At 45.1% G+C, this 21,211-nt stretch overlaps 1 protein-coding gene and 1 non-coding gene across 3 annotated transcripts in view; one reads left to right on the top strand and one right to left on the bottom strand.

The window, feature by feature from the left end:
* LOC147886852 (uncharacterized) overlaps window positions 1–21,211 on the top strand; it is a 43,279-nt gene that overhangs the window by 5,918 nt on the left and 16,150 nt on the right. The window lies entirely within an intron of this gene.
* Window positions 3,939–4,012, bottom strand: TRNAE-UUC (transfer RNA glutamic acid (anticodon UUC)). Its single transcript has one exon. It is a non-coding gene; the product is annotated as a tRNA-Glu (tRNA).

Genomic DNA, 21,211 nt, shown 5'->3' with positions numbered 1-21,211 from the left:
ATATAGCTTATAGCCCTTGCTCTCTGAACTATACCCAAGAAAAATGCACTTGACAGCTTCATCATCCAACTTAGTGTGTTTCTGTGAAGGCACATGGGCATAAGCTAGACATCCAAAAGTCCTCATGTGGGAAATGTGAGGCTTATGACTCGTCCAAGCCTCATAAGGTGTGATAGTCTGCAATGCCTTTGTAGGACATCTATTCATGATGTAATTTGCACACATGACCGCATTCAACCACAACTTATTAGGCAAATGTTTGCCTTTCAACATGCATCTGGCCATTTCCATCACTAATCTATTTTTTCGCTCAGCCATGGGATTTTATTGAGGAGTATAAGGCACTGTGCATCGATGATTGATGCCACGGGAAGCCGAAAAAACGGCAAACTCCTTCGACATGTATTTACCCTTCCTGTCTGAATTAAGGTGAGCAATGTGCAGCCCACTCTCATTCTTAGCCAAGGTAATAAAGTGCTTGAAGCATGAGGAAACTTCAAATTTGGATTTCAATGCGAAAATCCAAGTGTACATGGTGAAATCATCAATAAAAGTAACAAAATAGAACCCCCCAAGAGCTGCAACCCTCATGGGTCCACAAACATCACTATGAACCAGATAAAGCTTGTGTGAAGCACCAACTCTCCCATCCTTGGGAAACGCAGCACGATGCATCTTACTAAGCAAGCATGGTTCAAAAACATGTTTGGTAGGCATATGCATTTTGGGAAGATCCACAACCATATCTTTCTTATATGACTTCACCAGGGCTCCAAAATTGAGGTGACCAAACCTCTCATGCCACAAATGAGTATCTGCCATGGTAGAATCAATAGCAAAGGCATGTGCATTGGCAAGTGCAGCATCATCATCCAAACATGCCTGTAAGAGCTCAATGGCAGCAAAACATCCCAAAACCTCTGGGTGTAATCATCAAGATTCTTGCAAAGTTTGTATGACAAGTCATGCCAGTGTGAAAGTACTTCAACTTCAAAAGTTGGAGTAAGCCAAGTAGAAGAGAACACTTGCTTAAATTCCAGCCAAGTAGTAGGTGCATCTCCATGAAGCATAAGGTTAGTGTACCACTTAAGTGCATTGCCTTTCAAAAATGTGGCAACCTTCCTCATCTTGGATGCTTCTGTAAACAAACCCCCAAGAAATGCAGCATCAAACTGTTGAAGGAATGTGAGGGCTTTGTACCTGTCCTGTACTCCATTATATGTATCAAACTTGAAAATAAAAATTATGGCAAACGACCGTTTCAAAAGGGAGGAAAAGCCCAATTCAAAGCTGGTCAAAGGCATGGACAGCCTAATAAACAGCCCCGTACCAAGTTATCTGATGAAGAGAAAAAGTCACTCATGGAGCAAAACAAATGTTTTATATGCAAAGGAGGGGGACACCGCTCTTATGATTGCCCATTCAAGAAAAGAGCAGCAGATAAGCACCGCAGGGAATTGGTATTCACAGAAGGTGATTGGGTTTTGCTGCGTTTTCAGAAGGCAAGGCTGAAAAATAAGAAAGGCAAGGAAAGGTTGTACACAAAGCTGAACATGCGTTACTATGGTCCTTTCCAGGTTTCTGAAAAGATAAACGAGGTAGCTTACAGGCTGAAGTTGCCTCCGCATTGGAAGATACATAATGCCTTTCATGTGAGCTTATTAAAGCAATATCATGGAGATATTCCCGAGGATGTATCTGATGAGGTGCAGCCTGAAGTGGAAGAACAGGATGAACTTCTGGTCTCAGAGCAGATTCTGGCACACAGAGATAGAAAGCTCAAGGGTAAAGTTATCCGTCGCTACTTGGTAAAATTTCAAAATTACCCATCACTTGATGCGAAATGGATGGAGGAAGGTGAACTGGCAGATTCACTTGGGATATTGCAGCTTTACCTTGATGCTTTCCAATTAGAGCCGACTGCGGTCCGGGCTCCTACAGGTAGTTCAGCAGAGCGAGCGTCTGGAGCATTACCTGATGTTCGAGAGGGGGGTAGCACCTCCACTCCCTCAGTACAGACGGGCTCACTGTGATTTCATGAGGTCGCTTGATGACACTGTATGTTTCATCCGAGATACTGAGCTGACAGTATTTCTGCTGTGAGACTTCATGATATTGATGCATCTTGACTATTGATCGCCGAGGATCACATAGATTTTGAGCAGTATATATGGATGGATGCATGCCTCTCCTAGCCATATTTTCACTGTCTCTGTATACTATAGCTGCGGCTTTCTTGTATACTCTTTTATGCTATATTTCATGCTCGCTCCTGTGTTTTGGGGCAGCAAACTGTGGTTTGCTGTTTCAAGAGAGGGGTATGTCACGGGGGCGTGAAATTCTAGGTACTTTAATGTACTACAAGACCGTGACAACTTTGGTTTTAAAAGTCCAAGCGTGGGCTTAATAATGTGTAATTAAACGTGTAATTAAACGCGGCATGGTGCCTAGCACATAAGCGTAATTAATCCCTAGGCCCAAAGGCATTCCAAGGAATTAAAAGGGTGGTTGTTGGGAAATGATGACGTGGCATTTTTAATGGGCCCCCTAGAGGGCCATGTACCTTCAGTGGCCCCCCTAGAGTTCCAGGTGGCTCTAGTGCCTTCTACATGCTCCTTTGCCATTCCTGGACCTTCCTGGGCCTTCTAAACTTCACATGTGTGGTTTTCTCTCTCATCTTCTCCCTTTGTTGAGATTTTGGACTGGTTTTTCAGCTTCCTTCAGCTGAATTCCGTTTTTCTTCATAACTCCTCACCCGTTTGGATTCCTCGACTTCCGTTTGGCCCGATGGCTTCCCCTCTGCCTCCCCTTCGTAGTGATATGCTTTTCCCTCCGTGCGTTTGGTAGAACGGGCAGAGCTGAGCACTTCTTTTGCTGGACGAATTTGCAAAAGTGGCTTTTTCTGGACCTTTTTGCTTCTACCGCCTCCTGGGCCTCTCCTCTTGCAAAGCTACGGCTTTCTGTTGAATTTCGAGTGGTTCGACGCGCTGGTTGACTGGTTTTTCTCAGTTTTGGAGGACTTTCCGGCGATGAAACTTCTCCAAAACCTTCTCAATGCATTCCTCTCTGAAGCACGCTTCTTTTGAGCCCAAGAACTCCCACTTCTTCGCGACAGAAGTGTTTCTTTTCGCATTTTTCAGTGGAATTCTTGCTGGTTGGCTCTTGTAAATGCTCTTTCTTCATGCCTTTGCACTCCTCTTTGGCTGAGAATGCAATTGGGCATTGGCTACTATGTCCTCTTGGCGATTGAGGACTTGGTTCGAATCTTCAGGGCTTGGTGAGTTGTGATTTTGCTACTGCAATTTCTTTTTGCCATAAGCTATTGGTTGGCCTCGTGTGCCGCCTCTTTCTTGGCTCACAGGTGCCCAGGCAGTACTACATGAGTCATTCTTTGGTTGGGTACTTTGCTGATTTTATTTCGGAGCTTTGAAAAGCTTTGTGAATGCCATCTGGAAACCACTCAAGGAGAGTGCAGCTGGGGTGCAGTGTGATTGCATCTGGACAGCCAATGGAATTGCACTCGGAAAAGAGAATGCCTTTGGGTTGAGCCTACGGGTTAAGTGCACTTATGTGATGGTGTTATATGCTTGAAAGCCTTGCGAAGGCTTAGTGAATTGGGGCTGCGTGCTCAGTTGCAGGGAAGGTCTCCCAGATGCAACTTGTAATCATTTCACTGTGAAATATAAAGAAATACCGAAAGGGGCGCCACGGTGTTTGGGGCCAATCGGGTGCACTTGTCTATGTCTGTTGAGCAGGGGCATTCTAGCCTCCATCCCTTTTTCAGTGGTTTTGTTTGTGAACAAATGGGTAAATGCCAAATGGTGATCATGCAATGGTTAATGGTTGTGATATATGCTTTGTGAGCTGTAAATAAGTGCTGAAGTGATTAAAGGTTTAGTTCCACTGCCCTCTGAGTGATTAGAGGCCGGTTTCATTGGTTCCATTGCCGGGATTTGAACCCGGGTCGCCTGGGTGAAAGCCAGATATCCTAACCGGACTAGACGACAATGGAACCAATGAAACCGGCCTCTAATCACTCAGAGGGCAGTGGAACTAAACCTTTAATCACTTCAGCACTTATTTACAGCTCACAAAGCATATATCACAACCATTAACCATTGCATGATCACCATTTGGCATTTACCCATTTGTTCACAAACAAAACCACTGAAAAAGGGATGGAGGCTAGAATGCCCCTGCTCAACAGACATAGACAAGTGCACCCGATTGGCCCCAAACACCGTGGCGCCCCTTTCGGTATTTCTTTATATTTCACAGTGAAATGATTACAAGTTGCATCTGGGAGACCTTCCCTGCAACTGAGCACGCAGCCCCAATTCACTAAGCCTTCGCAAGGCTTTCAAGCATATAACACCATCACATAAGTGCACTTAACCCGTAGGCTCAACCCAAAGGCATTCTCTTTTCCGAGTGCAATTCCATTGGCTGTCCAGATGCAATCACACTGCACCCCAGCTGCACTCTCCTTGAGTGGTTTCCAGATGGCATTCACAAAGCTTTTCAAAGCTCCGAAATAAAATCAGCAAAGTACCCAACCAAAGAATGACTCATGTAGTACTGCCTGGGCACCTGTGAGCCAAGAAAGAGGCGGCACACGAGGCCAACCAATAGCTTATGGCAAAAAGAAATTGCAGTAGCAAAATCACAACTCACCAAGCCCTGAAGACTCGAACCAAGTCCTCAATCGCCAAGAGGACATAGTAGCCAATGCCCAATTGCATTCTCAGCCAAAGAGGAGTGCAAAGGCATGAAGAAAGAGCATTTACAAGAGCCAACCAGCAAGAATTCCACTGAAAAATGCGAAAAGAAACACTTCTGTCGCGAAGAAGTGGGAGTTCTTGGGCTCAAAAGAAGCGTGCTTCAGAGAGGAATGCATTGAGAAGGTTTTGGAGAAGTTTCATCGCCGGAAAGTCCTCCAAAACTGAGAAAAACCAGTCAACCAGCGCGTCGAACCACTCGAAATTCAACAGAAAGCCGTAGCTTTGCAAGAGGAGAGGCCCAGGAGGCGGTAGAAGCAAAAAGGTCCAGAAAAAGCCACTTTTGCAAATTCGTCCAGCAAAAGAAGTGCTCAGCTCTGCCCGTTCTACCAAACGCACGGAGGGAAAAGCATATCACTACGAAGGGGAGGCAGAGGGGAAGCCATCGGGCCAAACGGAAGTCGAGGAATCCAAACGGGTGAGGAGTTATGAAGAAAAACGGAATTCAGCTGAAGGAAGCTGAAAAACCAGTCCAAAATCTCAACAAAGGGAGAAGATGAGAGAGAAAACCACACATGTGAAGTTTAGAAGGCCCAGGAAGGTCCAGGAATGGCAAAGGAGCATGTAGAAGGCACTAGAGCCACCTGGAACTCTAGGGGGGCCACTGAAGGTACATGGCCCTCTAGGGGGCCCATTAAAAATGCCACGTCATCATTTCCCAACAACCACCCTTTTAATTCCTTGGAATGCCTTTGGGCCTAGGGATTAATTACGCTTATGTGCTAGGCACCATGCCGCGTTTAATTACACGTTTAATTACACATTATTAAGCCCACGCTTGGACTTTTAAAACCAAAGTTGTCACGGTCTTGTAGTACATTAAAGTACCTAGAATTTCACGCCCCCGTGACATACCCCTCTCTTGAAACAGCAAACCACAGTTTGCTGCCCCAAAACACAGGAGCGAGCATGAAATATAGCATAAAAGAGTATACAAGAAAGCCGCAGCTATAGTATACAGAGACAGTGAAAATATGGCTAGGAGAGGCATGCATCCATCCATATATACTGCTCAAAATCTATGTGATCCTCGGCGATCAATAGTCAAGATGCATCAATATCATGAAGTCTCACAGCAGAAATACTGTCAGCTCAGTATCTCGGATGAAACATACAGTGTCATCAAGCGACCTCATGAAATCACAGTGAGCCCGTCTGTACTGAGGGAGTGGAGGTGCTACCCCCCTCTCGAACATCAGGTAATGCTCCAGACGCTCGCTCTGCTGAACTACCTGTAGGAGCCCGGACCGCAGTCGGCTCTAATTGGAAAGCATCAAGGTAAAGCTGCAATATCCCAAGTGAATCTGCCAGTTCACCTTCCTCCATCCATTTCGCATCAAGTGATGGGTAATTTTGAAATTTTACCAAGTAGCGACGGATAACTTTACCCTTGAGCTTTCTATCTCTGTGTGCCAGAATCTGCTCTGAGACCAGAAGTTCATCCTGTTCTTCCACTTCAGGCTGCACCTCATCAGATACATCCTCGGGAATATCTCCATGATATTGCTTTAATAAGCTCACATGAAAGGCAAGGAAAGGTTGTACACAAAGCTGAACATGCGTTACTATGGTCCTTTCCAGGTTTCTGAAAAGATAAACGAGGTAGCTTACAGGCTGAAGTTGCCTCCGCATTGGAAGATACATAATCCTCTAATCACTCAGAGGGCAGTGGAACTAAACCTTTAATCACTTCAGCACTTATTTACAGCTCACAAAGCATATATCACAACCATTAACCATTGCATGATCACCATTTGGCATTTACCCATTTGTTCACAAACAAAACCACTGAAAAAGGGATGGAGGCTAGAATGCCCCTGCTCAACAGACATAGACAAGTGCACCCGATTGGCCCCAAACACCGTGGCGCCCCTTTCGGTATTTCTTTATATTTCACAGTGAAATGATTACAAGTTGCATCTGGGAGACCTTCCCTGCAACTGAGCACGCAGCCCCAATTCACTAAGCCTTCGCAAGGCTTTCAAGCATATAACACCATCACATAAGTGCACTTAACCCGTAGGCTCAACCCAAAGGCATTCTCTTTTCCGAGTGCAATTCCATTGGCTGTCCAGATGCAATCACACTGCACCCCAGCTGCACTCTCCTTGAGTGGTTTCCAGATGGCATTCACAAAGCTTTTCAAAGCTCCGAAATAAAATCAGCAAAGTACCCAATGGAAGAATGACTCATGTAGCACTGCCTGGGCACCTGTGAGCCAAGAAAGAGGCGGCACACGAGGCCAACCAATAGCTTATGGCAAAAAGAAATTGCAGTAGCAAAATCACAACTCACCAAGCCCTGAAGACTCGAACCAAGTCCTCAATCGCCAAGAGGACATAGTAGCCAATGCCCAATTGCATTCTCAGCCAAAGAGGAGTGCAAAGGCATGAAGAAAGAGCATTTACAAGAGCCGACCAGCAAGAATTCCACTGAAAAATGCGAAAAGAAACACTTCTGTCGCGAAGAAGTGGGAGTTCTTGGGCTCAAAAGAAGCGTGCTTCAGAGAGGAATGCATTGAGAAGGTTTTGGAGAAGTTTCATCGCCGGAAAGTCCTCCAAAACTGAGAAAAACCAGTCAACCAGCGCGTCGGACCACTCGAAATTCAACAGAAAGCTGTAGCTTTGCAAGAGGAGAGGCCCAGGAGGCGGTAGAAGAAAAAAAGGTCCAGAAAAAGCCACTTTTGCAAATTCGACCAGCAAAAGAAGTGCTTAGCTCTGCCCGTTCTACCAAACGCACGGAGGGAAAAGCATATCACTACGAAGGGGAGGCAGAGGGGAAGCCATCGGGCCAAACGGAAGTCGAGGAATCCAAACGGGTGAGGAGTTATGAAGAAAAACGGAATTCAGCTGGAGGAGGCTGAAAAACCAGTCCAAAATCTCAACAAAGGAAGAAGATGAGAGAGAAAACCACACATGTGAAGTTTAGAAGGCCCAGGAAGGTCCAGGAATGGCAAAGGAGCATGTAGAAGGCACTAGAGCCACCTGGAACTCTAGGGGGGCCACTGAAGGTACATGGCCCTCTAGGGGGCCCATTAAAAATGCCACGTCATCATTTCCCAACAACCACTCTTTTAATTCCTTGGAATGCCTTTGGGCCTAGGGATTAATTACGCTTATGTGCTAGGCACCATGCCGCGTTTAATTACACGTTTAATTACACATTATTAAGCCCACGCTTGGACTTTTAAAACCAAAGTTGTCACGGTCTTGTAGTACATTAAAGTACCTAGAATTTCACGCCCCCGTGACATACCCCTCTCTTGAAACAGCAAACCACAGTTTGCTGCCCCAAAACACAGGAGCGAGCATGAAATATAGCATAAAAGAGTATACAAGAAAGCCGCAGCTATAGTATACAGAGACAGTGAAAATATGGCTAGGAGAGGCATGCATCCATCCATATATACTGCTCAAAATCTATGTGATCCTCGGCGATCAATAGTCAAGATGCATCAATATCATGAAGTCTCACAGCAGAAATACTGTCAGCTCAGTATCTCGGATGAAACATACAGTGTCATCAAGCGACCTCATGAAATCACAGTGAGCCCGTCTGTACTGAGGGAGTGGAGGTGCTACCCCCCTCTCGAACATCAGGTAATGCTCCAGACGCTCGCTCTGCTGAACTACCTGTAGGAGCCCGGACCGCAGTCGGCTCTAATTGGAAAGCATCAAGGTAAAGCTGCAATATCCCAGGTGAATCTGCCAGTTCACCTTCCTCCATCCATTTCGCATCAAGTGATGGGTAATTTTGAAATTTTACCAAGTAGCGACGGATAACTTTACCCTTGAGCTTTCTATCTCTGTGTGCCAGAATCTGCTCTGGGACCAGAAGTTCATCCTGTTCTTCCACTTCAGGCTGCACCTCATCAGGTACATCCTCGGGAATATCTCCATGATATTGCTTTAATAAGCTCACATGAAAGGCATTATGTATCTTCCAATGCGGAGGCAACTTCAGCCTGTAAGCTACCTCGTTTATCTTTTCAGAAACCTGGAAAGGACCATAGTAACGCATGTTCAGCTTTGTGTACAACCTTTCCTTGCCTTTCTTATTTTTCAGCCTTGCCTTCTGAAAACGCAGCAAAACCCAATCACCTTCTGTGAATACCAATTCCCTGCGGTGCTTATCTGCTGCTCTTTTCTGCTTGTCTTGACTTCTTTGCAAGGCATATTTGATCTTCTTGTAAGCCTCTTCAAGGCTTTCCACAAAACGATCAGCTTCGAAGATTTTCTCTTTTGTATGCAAAATGGGAGGTATCTTCCTGGCACCTTCCACTATTTCAAAAGGTGCTTTACCTGTGGATGTGTGCACCGTATTATTGTAAGCATATTCCAGCAAAGGCAAATAATGCTCCCATTTGCTTTTGTGGTCTGAGACATAGCATTTAAACATATCCAAGACGGTAGAGTTTTCCTGCTCCGATTGTCCATCAGACTGAGGGTGAAAAGATGACGAAAAATTCAGCGTAGTGCCCATATTTTCAAACAGTCCTCTCCAAAAGAGGCTGGTCATCCTCGGATCTCTATCACTGATTATGGATTCAGGCATCCCATGATACTTGAAGACATGCTGCAAAAACAATTTGGCCATTTGATCTGCTGTAATTTTCTTTCTTACTGGCACAAAGTGGGCTTGTTTGCTAAACCTGCAAATTATTGTCCACAATCCATCATGTCCAGTAGGAGTACGTGGAAGATCAAACACAAAATCCATAGCTATGCTTTGCCATGGTCTATCAGGAATTGGCAAAGGGTGTAACAACCCAGGTGCCTTCTGCCTGTCAAACTTTACTTTCTGACAAACCATGCATGTTCTCACATAATCTTCCACATCTTTCCTCAAAGATGGCCAATAAAAGTATTGCTCCACTGCTGTAATTGTTGCTGTAATTCCCCTATGTCCTGCATATGAGAGTAGAGTTCTCAAAGATGCTGAATTGTACTTGCAGATATACGAGAAGGAAATGTTAGTAGTGATACATGCTTTGACCACATGGAAACATTACCTTCTTGGAGCTGATTTTTATGTGCAGACAGATCATCAGTCACTTAGATATTTTCTCACGCAGAGAAAATTATCTGAAAAGCACATGAGATGGGCTAACTTCCTTTCAATGTTTCATTTTCAAATTGTACATGTGCCGGGTAACAAAAATGTCGTGGCTGATGCACTTTCCAGGAAACCACAGCCTGAAGCAGTCTCCAAGAAACCCAGTGTTTCAGCAGTGAGCATTGCTTACAACAATGTGTTAGATGTGATGAAAGATCAGTATGTTAATGATGCTGATTTTTCAACTATTTATGATCAGCTTTCTGATGGTCAAAGGCATGATCACTATATGTTGAAAGAGGGTTTCATTTTGATGCATGGACGACTCTGTGTCACTGAAACAATGTGCTAGTCCAAACCATGGTAAAGGCATGTGTAGCATCATACATTGCACACCTCACACCATCAAAAAGAACCTGAAAGCCACATGTAGCAATGGCTGAAATAGAAATGAGGTTCTTACGAATGCCTCGAACATAAAGCACATGCTCTAGAGTGACAATATCACCAGAGACAGAAGTAATACCTTTCACGGTATATGATGCATTATTGGCACATGTGACACTGCTCCCCTTAGATGTAAGCTCCAATGAGCTGAATAACTTCTTGCAGGAAGTGATGTGCTTGCTAGCACCACTATCAAAAAACCAGGCATCACGAACATCTGAAATTGCCATACAAGCATCATGAACATCAGGATTATACTGACATGTTGTTAGAAATGACCCAACACAGGGGACGCACAGCGGAAGACTAATAGAATAGCCCAGGAGCTCACATAGTGTGGTGTGGGTGTGGAATCACAAACTTCTTAACTTATGTGCATAAAATAGATGTGCAGACTCATCAATAGACAATGAACCAGCCAGATAGAGAAACCACGAAAATAATATATTTCCGTCCAAAGCTATGGACACCACAAAAGAGAGAGATCCAGAGTCCCACCAATGGTGTGGTCCTCTGATCTTACCACAAGGTACTTCTCCTATCTGCTGGCTATCTCTAGACTCGAGCCTGCGTGCTCCACCTTGAGCGTAAGTAGACTTTCCGTCTAGATCCCTTCCACCTTGCCGCACTCTAAGCTAGGTCTGCAGCTCTACAGCCCACTTGTCTCCTTCTGGATAGAGGCCCACAGGTGGCTGATCTGCTGCTCCTTCCGCTCCCTGAACTGCTGCAAGTGATGATAAAATGAGGGCTGGAGGCCCTCCTTTTATAGGCTCCAAGGGGCCCTGAAATGGACCGACCTGGTAGGGCCGACCCCTAGGTCTGTTTGGGCCGACCTGGTCTGTCACAAAGTGACTTGGTTGGCTGGTCCAACCAGCCCTATAAAAGGGCCTTTGGCAGCCCCTTTTGGGCTGCTGCCTTTGCCCCTTCCTGTGCCTATTGCAGGCCTGTTTGCAGGCCTTATGCTTGCCCATAGACCCCCGCCATGCAGCCGTACTGCAACCGTACAGGTCCGCGCCTTGTTCAGGACCTGCTGCAGGCAATAACCCTGCGCACAAGCCTGCCCAAACAGGTCGCCATGCTGCGCCTCCAATTGCAGGTTTATGGCCTACCCATTGTCTTGACAGCTTTTCATGTGGTGCCCATGTAGCAGCCCCCAATATTTCCAGGTCTACCTCCCCCATGCTCTCCTCATATGGGGGCTTAGAGATGGGGAGGTGACCATTCCAACACATGTAACCAAGAAAGCCCAATGCTGGTCTTGTGTGAAATTAGCGGACTCATGCCGATCTTCTGCACTAGAAGAACCAGATATTGCAAGACCAAACTCTTTTTTTTTCTTTTTAGATGCTATGCGCTTCCTGCATTCAGAAATATCATGCCCAAGTTTATTGCAATAATTACATCTCTTCTTCTTTTTGTTATCCCCTGAAGAAAAGGCACCATGTGAACGATTAGCATGGGAATGAGAGGTCTTTCCAGCTGAAACCTTGCCTTTACCTTTTTGTTTGTGATGGGCAGCAAATGCTTGATCACTAGCCATAGTAGCATTGCGATTCACACGACTTTGCTCCTCTTGAAGAAGAAGAGCAACCAGCTGGTCAAATGAGAAATGATTGGCATCACCCCCTATGAGAGAAGGGCAACCTCTGAGAAGCAAGTGCAAAAAATCTGCCCAAGCTTCAAAGCTTATGCCTGCAAAAGACTCTGCTGTCCCAAGGTGTACCTGTTGCAAGAAAAATCCCCAAAGGCAACAGAAGGCCTTTCAAGGCAACACGAGGCCTTTCCAAAGTGCAAATGATGTGAGAAGGGGAGAGAGCAAAAGTGAGAGCTAAAAGCAGGAGTGAGAGAGAGCTAAAAAGATAGTTGCAAATAGATGAGTGTGATACAACTGAATGGAGTGATAGGTTTTGTCTAAGTGACAAAACCTTATCCTTCACTAACCACAGTTAGTTCACTAACTGTGGTTAGGGGGAAAAACCTCTAAGTGAGGGAAAAGTGCCCCTGCTTTGGTGAAAATGTCTGCAACATTGTCATGTGTTGACACATAGATCATGCTGATCTCTCCTGCATGCAACTTCTCTCTGACGTAGTGATAGTGAACCTCAATGTGCTTCGTGCGAGCATGAAACACAGCATTCTTTGCCACTGCAATAGCACTCTGACTATCAGTGAGAATTGGAGAAGGACCCTCCAATGAAAGATGAAGATCAGCAAATAAACGACGCAGCCAAACACATTCAACCGTTGCTGTGAAAGCTACCCTGTACTTAGCTTCACATGAAGAGGTAGCCACTGTAGATTGTTTCTTGCTTAACCAAGAAATACAAGCTTTACCCAAAAAGAAACAGTTGCCACTTGTGGACTGCCTAGTGTCATAATCTCCAGCCCAATCTAAGAAACTGTAGGCATGCATCTGCAAGTCACCCCCCCTGGGAAACATCAAGCCAAAAGACTTGGTACCTTGCAAATAGCGGAAGATGCGTTTTACAGCCTGCCAATGCATAGTCTTTGGGCTGTGCATATGTCTGCTCACCTGAAAAATTGCAAACCGAATATCAGGTCGTGTATTGCAGAGATAAATGAGGCATCCAACAGCCTGACTGTAGAGTGTGATATCAAATGATTCACCTGCTTCATGCATTGTAAGCTTCAGCCCCGGCTCCATGGGAGTAGCTGCATGTTGAATATGTCCAAGAGTTTTTGTACATACTTGGATTGAGACATACCGATGCCACTTTGCTCTTGAGTGAACTAGATCCCCAAATAAAAGTGTAGCAGCCCCAAATCTGACATGTCAAAAGTGGTCTGCAATTCAGCTTTAAAATCTGCAATATTATCTTCATTTGACCCTGTGAGCAGTAAGTCATCTACATAAAGATTGATGACTAAAATATCCCCCCCATCCTTCTTGATGTAGAGGGTGCTTTCAGTTGGACTGTTGTGCAGCCCCTTGCTGGTCAGAAAGGCATGAATCTTTGCATACCATGCACGTGGGGCCTGTTTCAGCCCATACAAAGCTTTATTTAGCTCGCATACCTGAAGTGCATTTCCTGAAATTTCAAAGCTTGGAGGTTGTTTGACATAAACCTCTTCCAACAAGTCTCCATTAAGGAAGGCTGTTTTTATGTCCAACTGATGAACATTCCACTGAAAATTTGCAGCCATTGCTATTACTGACCGGATGGTTGTCATCCTGGATGTAGGAGCAAAAGTCTCCTCATAGTCTATGCCCTTTTTCTAAGCATATCCTTTTGCGACCAGCCTTGCCTTGTACCTGTCAATGGTGCCATCTGGCTTTCTTTTAACTTTGAAAACCCACCGTGTACCTATGGCATGTTTACTTGGTGGCAAATCGACAACTTCCCATGTCTGATTTTTCTTAATGGACTGCAACTCATCGTGCATGGCATTCATCCAATGCACATTATCCTGTGCCTCTTGAAATGTCTCAGGTTCTTCCTCATCAAGAAGAGTACCTGCATAAGCTGATTCAATTGAAAGAGCACCTCCCCCATGCCTTACTGCACTCCGAGCTCTGCCAGGTAATGGAGCATCAATTTTACTCTCCCTGAGAGTCTGTAACAGCCAATTTGGGACTGTTTTTGCTGCATGTATATCTGCAATTTCTTGCTGAACAACCTCTTCCACGGCTTGTAGAGGTGGTATGACATCCTGTGGCTGAATTGGAGCATGTGGAGGTATTTGAAAATTCTGATTTTCATTAGATATATCAGCAGGGGAACCCAAGGCAATGGGTAGTAACCCCTCAAAGACATCACCGGAAGAAGAAGGCATATCAAATTCAGCTTGAGTGTGAGCTGAATTTTCTGAAAATATTACATCTCGACTGACAATAATCTTGCGTGTGATAGGATTGTAGAGACGGTAGCCCTTGCTCTCTGCACTGTATCCAACAAAAATGTATTTGATTGCCTTATCAGACAACTTATGCCGAAACTCAACGGGCACATGAGCATATGCAAGGCATCCAAAGACACGAAAATGATCCATAGAAAGCTTTCTCCCTTGCCAAACTTCATAGGGAGTCTTGGTCTTCAAAGCTTTTATGGGTGCTCGATTCAAAACATAATTGGCACACATGAGACCTTCAAGCCAAAATTTGTGAGGCAATTTTTTGCTTTTCAGCATACATCTATCCATCTCCATAAGAGTATGATTTTTCCTCTCAACTTTGCCATTTTGCTGAGGAGTTAGCCTCATTGTTAGCTGATGTACAATGCCCTTGTCTTTCAAAAAAGCATCAAAATCTGCAGACAAGTACTCCCCTCCTGTGCGTAATGTCTGTATCTTGAGTCCGGATTCATTCTCAGCCATGGCTGCAAAGTGTTTGAAGACCATAAACACTTTTGATTTGCGTTTCAGCCCATAAATCCAAGTGTAGTTGGAGTAGTCATCTATAAAAGAAAGATGACCACCCAATGATGGAGTCCTCATGGGACCACAGACATCACCATGTATAAGCTGTAATTTTCGAACAGCTTTAACTGATCCATCCTTCTTAAAAGGAGATTTGTGCATTTTACCAAGAATGCACCCTTCACAGGTGTTTCAAGAGGAAGCAATGCATCAACCATGGCATGTTTTTGAAGCGTCATCAAGCTGCCATAATGCATGTGTCCATATCTCGCATGCCATAACTCCGCATTCTACATAGCAGCAGTAGGAGTGGAAACTTCAAGAGCATGTGCTGGTCTTTTCTCATACATGTCAAGCTGAAAAAGACCACGTAACAAAGTGCTAGACAATCTCAAGGCATAGTCATGCTCTTTGTCATGGACTACACACTTGTCATCTTCAAAAATGACCTGAAATCCAGCTCTGTTAAGAGTGGATACCGAGAGTAGATTTTTTGTGATACCAGGCACATACAAGACATCAGAAATTTTTGAATGTTGAGCCATCAATGGCTGTAAGTTCAACTTCTCCTGTACCATGAACTGAATAGGAGGAGTTGTTGGCACATGTGACCTTTTTACCAACGGGTGGTGGATGCAAAGATGTGAAGAGACACTTCCTGGAAGTGATATGTTTTGAGGCACCGCTGTCAAAATACCATGGATTATGTGTCTCATTGACACTGAAAGCTGATGCATCCTTGGAAGAATCATAATTGCATGTCAGAAAAGCATAAGTGTCATCATTACAAGTGGCTGTACTATCCCGAGCAGCCAACTGAGAGTCTGAAATGCAAGACAAGAAGGCATAGTCATGCTCCACAAAGTTGGCTGTAGCTTGCTCATTGTCAGATGCATGAGGAGCTGAATTTGAGACAGCCATACCGGAGCTGTTTTTCTTTTCTTTTGCAAGCCTTTTCTTGTATTCTCCAATGTAGTGACCTGGCTTTTTGCAGTAATGACATATTCCCTTCTTGGGCTTACCTGCATCACCCTTAGCCTTTTGAGAAGGCTGTCCTGAACCACTGGAAGGCTGATTTGCTGAAGTCTTTGCCTGTCCCTTTACTTTAGGCTTGAATTTTGAGAGCATGGCATGTTCAGCTGCTCGTGAAGCCATGTTTTTCTTGGTTTGCTCTTCCTGCAGCAGAAGTCCTATCAACTCATGAAAAGTGAGAGGATTTGCACCCCCCCTCAACGACAAATTCAACGAGGTATGAAAGCTGAGATAAGACTCAAGAAGAGAATTCAGAGTAGTGGTAATCATCTCTGAATCAGGAATGATCTCATCAATATTCAGCAACTGCTCTCGTAAATCCTGTAGCTTTGTGAGGTGTACTGACATGGAGTCACCCTCTTCCATATGTGTATGAGACAATTCTCTTTTCAAAAAAGACACCTTGGCATTATTTCGAGCTGCATACATGCTCTCCAAAATATCCCATGCTGCCTTTGAGGTCTTACACGACCGGATATGTGGAATGATGAATCTTTTCACTCAAAGAGAAATACACGATAAAGCTAAAGCATCACGTGAATCCCATCTCTTTTGCCCTGGAGTGGTAGGTATAACTGCACCAATAACTTGTGCTGTAGCTGTACCCTGTGCACGACTTTTGCCTCCTCCTTGTTGGGGAGGGGTATTAGGTGCCACATTTGCTGGCCGGAACTCATCCCCACTTACATAGTCCCATAAATTACGAGAAATCAGAATATTGCGTACCATAAAACTCCAGAGGGAGTAGTTGGTACCATCCAGCTTATCCTCCTGTGAGAGACCACTAAAACCGAAATCATTCTGATTTTGCTGGGCCATGTTTGAGAAAGAAAATACAGCAAATGCAAATCTGAATTCCTGTGTTGGGAATGGAGTGCACAAATCCCAAAAAACACAGCCAAACACTGGCTAAAAATGCAACTCAAATCTCTGTAATGTCTCTGTTAGAAATCTGCCAGAGCATCCAATCTCTCCCAAAACCTGCCAAAAGTGCTTCGAAATACTCACAGAGAGGCAGTGTGAACTGAAATCTGTCAAATTGCTCTCCCAACACAAAAGCCCCAATTTGTGGCTTGAAATTGCAACCAGAAAGGGGCAAATTTACTAAAAGCCCCAAATCTGCAATTTTTGAACAAAAGCCCTAAATTTCAGACCAAATCTGCAATGTTTGCTCCAAGTGCAGTCCCAAATTTCTTCAACACTTGCAAAGTGACCCTTGCAAAGAATCCTTTGTTGAAAAAGACCCTGCAAAGAAAACAACCGATGCACGAAGTAAGTTCAGCGTTGTACGGGCAGTATGGCGCTGAATCTTTGTACGGGCTTGTTGGTACGGTTGTACGGATAACAGTGTGTACAACTGTACCGAATGTACGATCAAGTTGTACGGACGAGCGCCCTGCTGTGTACGGACGGTTCATCTCCTGTGTACGGACGACCTTGTACGGCAATTGTACGGACGCCTGACGAACTGACGACGAAATGATGCAGGAGTTGTACGGTGACGTAGATGCAGTACGGACTGTACGGAATCAGTCCGTACAGATTGTACGGATTGTCTGTACGGATGATACGGGGAGCTGTACGGCAATCTGGTACGAATGTTTTGTACGGGCAGCTAATGCGAAATGGTATGGATGCTGCGTAGGTTGGGATTGTACGGCGATGATTGCTGTACGGGTGTCGCAAGTACAGTATGGGTACAAATCTGTACAGTCGTATGGATTGTACGGGTGGGCAAGAGCGTGGGTTGGAGCTCGAGCTTGCAGGCAAGGGGCAGTACCGGGAGCGACTGAAGCACGAGCAGGAAGAACTTGCTTTGATACCAAATGTGAGAAGGGGGGAGAGCAAAAGTGAGAGCTAGAAGCAGGAGTGAGAGAGAGCTAAAAAGATAGTTGCAAATAGATGAGTGTGATACAACTGAATGGAGTGATAGGTTTTGTCTAAGTGACAAAACCTTATCCTTCACTAACCATAGTTAGTGAACTAACTGTGGTTAGGGGGAAAAACCTCTAAGTGAGGGAAAAGTGCCCCTAACCTACTTATTACATTACATTGGTCAATGCTAAATTATAGCAATAATTCTAACAAATGAAGCAGAAATTGGAAAGAGCCAATGCAACAACGGCTTACCCAATGATTTTTAGGAGTGATAGGTTCTGAAAGCGAGCAAATGAGGGCTGGAAATGAGAATTACAACAAAAGAAGAGCTCCCACGAGGAGGAGAGCAGGGGAACTCGCAGCCCGAGGCAAAGGAATGCCAAATGAGAAGGAAGGGCTCAAAGAGAAGTCTCTGGATCAAGTCAGCACGCTCCAAATGGATCCAAACGCTGGCACGCAGCTCTAGGCAGCTCCAAAATGCTGGTATGCTTTGTACAGCAAGAAACAGCACCGAATGCAGGCACGAACTTCGAGGCTGGTTGAAACAGTCTAGTTGTTGTATAATCACACGTGCGAATTAAATGAGCCATACAAACTGTACGGGTTCCATACAAAAGCAGAGAGCAATAAATGTGCAGTAAATGCACCGATTTCAGTAGAAAAGGCTCCAAAGCATCGATTTCCCGCGCCAAAAGTGGAGCTCCTGTGATAGAAATGCTGGAGGAGGCCACAGGTCCTCACAGATGTGTAGGAAACCTCGAAAAACTGAGCAAATCAGCAAGAATTAGGGCTCAAAAGGCTGCCAAACAGCTTGAGAAAGCTGTCAATGGCTGAGGGAATGGATTCTCGACGGGCTCTGATACCACTGTCGGGTGTTGGAAGCAATGGAAGCTCAAAAATGGAAGCACAATGGAGAAAAATGAGATGCTGTAATAGATTGCTGCAAAACTGAAGTGTGGAGGCTCAAGGGAGAGCCAACATAACAAAACCCTAGGGCTAACTGCCCTAACTGGACTAAGTGTCCTAACTGACCTAGATGGTACATAAACTAACTGTACCATTAGTCCTAACTGACTATAACTAGGCCTACAAGGCTTATACAAAGGTATAAGTGGCATATATGGATAGCCCATGAGATGGCCTACAAGAAGCAAAGGCATACACCTTGTCATACACCCTCTGGTGGACAGCCACCTGTGATGCCTTTAGTTGCACCTGGAATGGGATATCCCCAACAGGTCAATAATTTTCAGTCCGTTAAGCAAGGACAGCAAACTTTTCCTCCTTCAGTGATGCAATCGGGGTACTTTGGAGGAGACTTTGTCTCCCAGGCAATGGTTGGACAGCCCATGGAAGGAATGGCAATGCCTGGCACTTACACTTGGCATGTATGCAGCCAGGAATGCACAATTTTCAGCAACCTATGATGGGAGGTATGCAGGCTGGAAATGCCGACATGATGTATGAATGCAGCCCAGAATGCAAATGGGAATGCCTGGGATGATGGGTGATTTGCTAGATGCAGGGAATGGGACTTGGAATGGTCAACCCAGCCATGGGCAATGGCAGTAATGCAGAGAGCATGGGACAGATGATGGCACCTCCATTTTTGCAGCCACCTGTATATGACAACATAAGCGAGCAGTCGATCGTCACCGCTGCCGAGAGCTCCTTTTCAAAGCAGCTGTTGTGTTTTCAGAAAGCAAGACTTTGGAATAAGAAAGCTTGATGAGGAACAGCCTGAAGTGGAAGAGCAGGGTGAGCTCTTGATTGTAGAGTAGATCTTGGCACATAAGGAAAGAAAGATTAGAGGTAGAGTTTCGCGTTGTTATCTGGTGAAATTCAGGAATTATTCAGCACTGGATGCGAAGTGGATGGAGAATGTGAAGTGGCAGATTCACTTGGGGTATTGCAGCTCTACATGGAAGCATTTCAGCTCGAGTCGACTGTGGTTGAGGCTCATTCAGGCTGAGCAGAGCAAAGGTCTGGAGCATTGCTTGACGCTCAAGAGGGGCGTAGCACCTCCATTCCTTGAGGACAGACAGGCTCATGTATCTAGAGGTTGCTTGGTGACACTGTAGGTCTCACCCGAGGTACTGATTGTTGACATATTTTTGCCACATGATCTCTATTATGAGTGTACTAGTCATTCCACACAGATGATACATTGATATATGGATAGACTCGTGCGCTCTCGTGGACCATATGATCATTGCCCGTTGTATATTGGAGATGATGCACATTCTGGTATGGGCTATTGATGCCTATTATGTCATTGTCTTTTATTTGCTATGATTTTCAGCAGCAAACTAGATAGTTTGCTGTCTCAAGAGGGGGGTATGTCACGGGGACATGTTTTTTATGTGCAAATAAACCCGTCGATACTAAAAACACCTATTCTTTGATGGTAGAAGTGTGGCCAATCCCTATGTGCACCTACTAGGTACAAGTGCTAGGCCAAGGCAAGGAAAAAATGGGGTCAAAAAGTTGGGCCCAAGGGAAGGCATAAGTGTGTCATTGGTAAGTGGGTAAGGGGCTTTAATGTGCCACGTGCCAGTCTCTTGTGTGCATGTGATTGCAAGTGTTATCTTCTCTCCTCTCTACCTTGTACCTTGAGGCTGTTACATGATCGTATGGAGCATGTGCACACATTTTGAGGCTGGCTGCACATTCTCCAAGGCGCATTGATTATCCGTACAGACTGTATGAGCAGTCCTTGGTGCATTTCGAGGTGTATTTGCTGATTGTACGGACTATTTGCACACCACTCGTGGTTGTTTTGTCTGCTAGAATACATTTCGAGGAGTGTATGGCCCTGCTGCACTCAAATCGGGGCCCATTATTGCTGATTGTATGGGACTGCTTGCAAGACTGATTGCAGTCTGTATGGACCAGCTTCGCGAATCTCAGATTCTTGTTGCTGATTGTGCCGCTCATTGACACACCTACCGAGGCTGAGGGCTCATTGCTGGCTGTCCGGATTCACTTCTCTTGCCAGTGATCTTCTCCACGCTGAATCCTCTCTCTCTCTCTCTCTCTCTCTCTCTCTCTCTAAGCTGCCCATTTCTCTTGCTGCCTCTTGCTTAGTGGATCTGCTGCCTCTTGAAGGTGTTCTAGCTTGGAACAGAGTACTGGAAGCTGATTCGATCTCATTTGCCATTTACTTTCTTCTACTCAGTCATAAACTTCATAAATAGCCACAATGCAAGCTTCAGTCAATTAAATCACTTAGCACAACTTAGAAACAAGCTTCAACAACAACAAAGGTGAGGCTAGAATGCCCCTGCTCAATGAAAATAGTACACAGTGTACCCAGCCCCAAATGCCTTGGCGCCCCTTACGGTATTTATTTAATGCTTCTGAATGGAAATGCTTTACAACAAGGGTTCAACCCTACACTATTCCTCTCTGCAAATCCTCTACTTGTCTTCAAGGCATCTAACCCAGTGCACCACTAGAATTCCCACTGGCAAGGCATACTCAGGCATTCACTTCTGTTCTGACACAACTTAGAGGCATTCAGGCATTCGAACCACTGGCAAACTGAGCTCAAGGCAGCCTCAAGGCTATCACATGCATCTACATTGTCCTTAGGCCTTCCACAGGATCACCCTTGCCTTTGGGTGCTTCCTAGAACTTGTTGG

Source organism: Dipteris shenzhenensis, chromosome 23 (assembly GCF_047967505.1).
Source record: "Dipteris shenzhenensis isolate YYH24624 ecotype China chromosome 23, Dip_SZ_1.0, whole genome shotgun sequence".
Lineage (NCBI taxonomy): Eukaryota > Viridiplantae > Streptophyta > Polypodiopsida > Gleicheniales > Dipteridaceae > Dipteris > Dipteris shenzhenensis.
The sequence above is the reverse complement of the archived record's forward strand: the minus strand, read 5'-3'. Positions and strand labels throughout refer to the sequence as shown.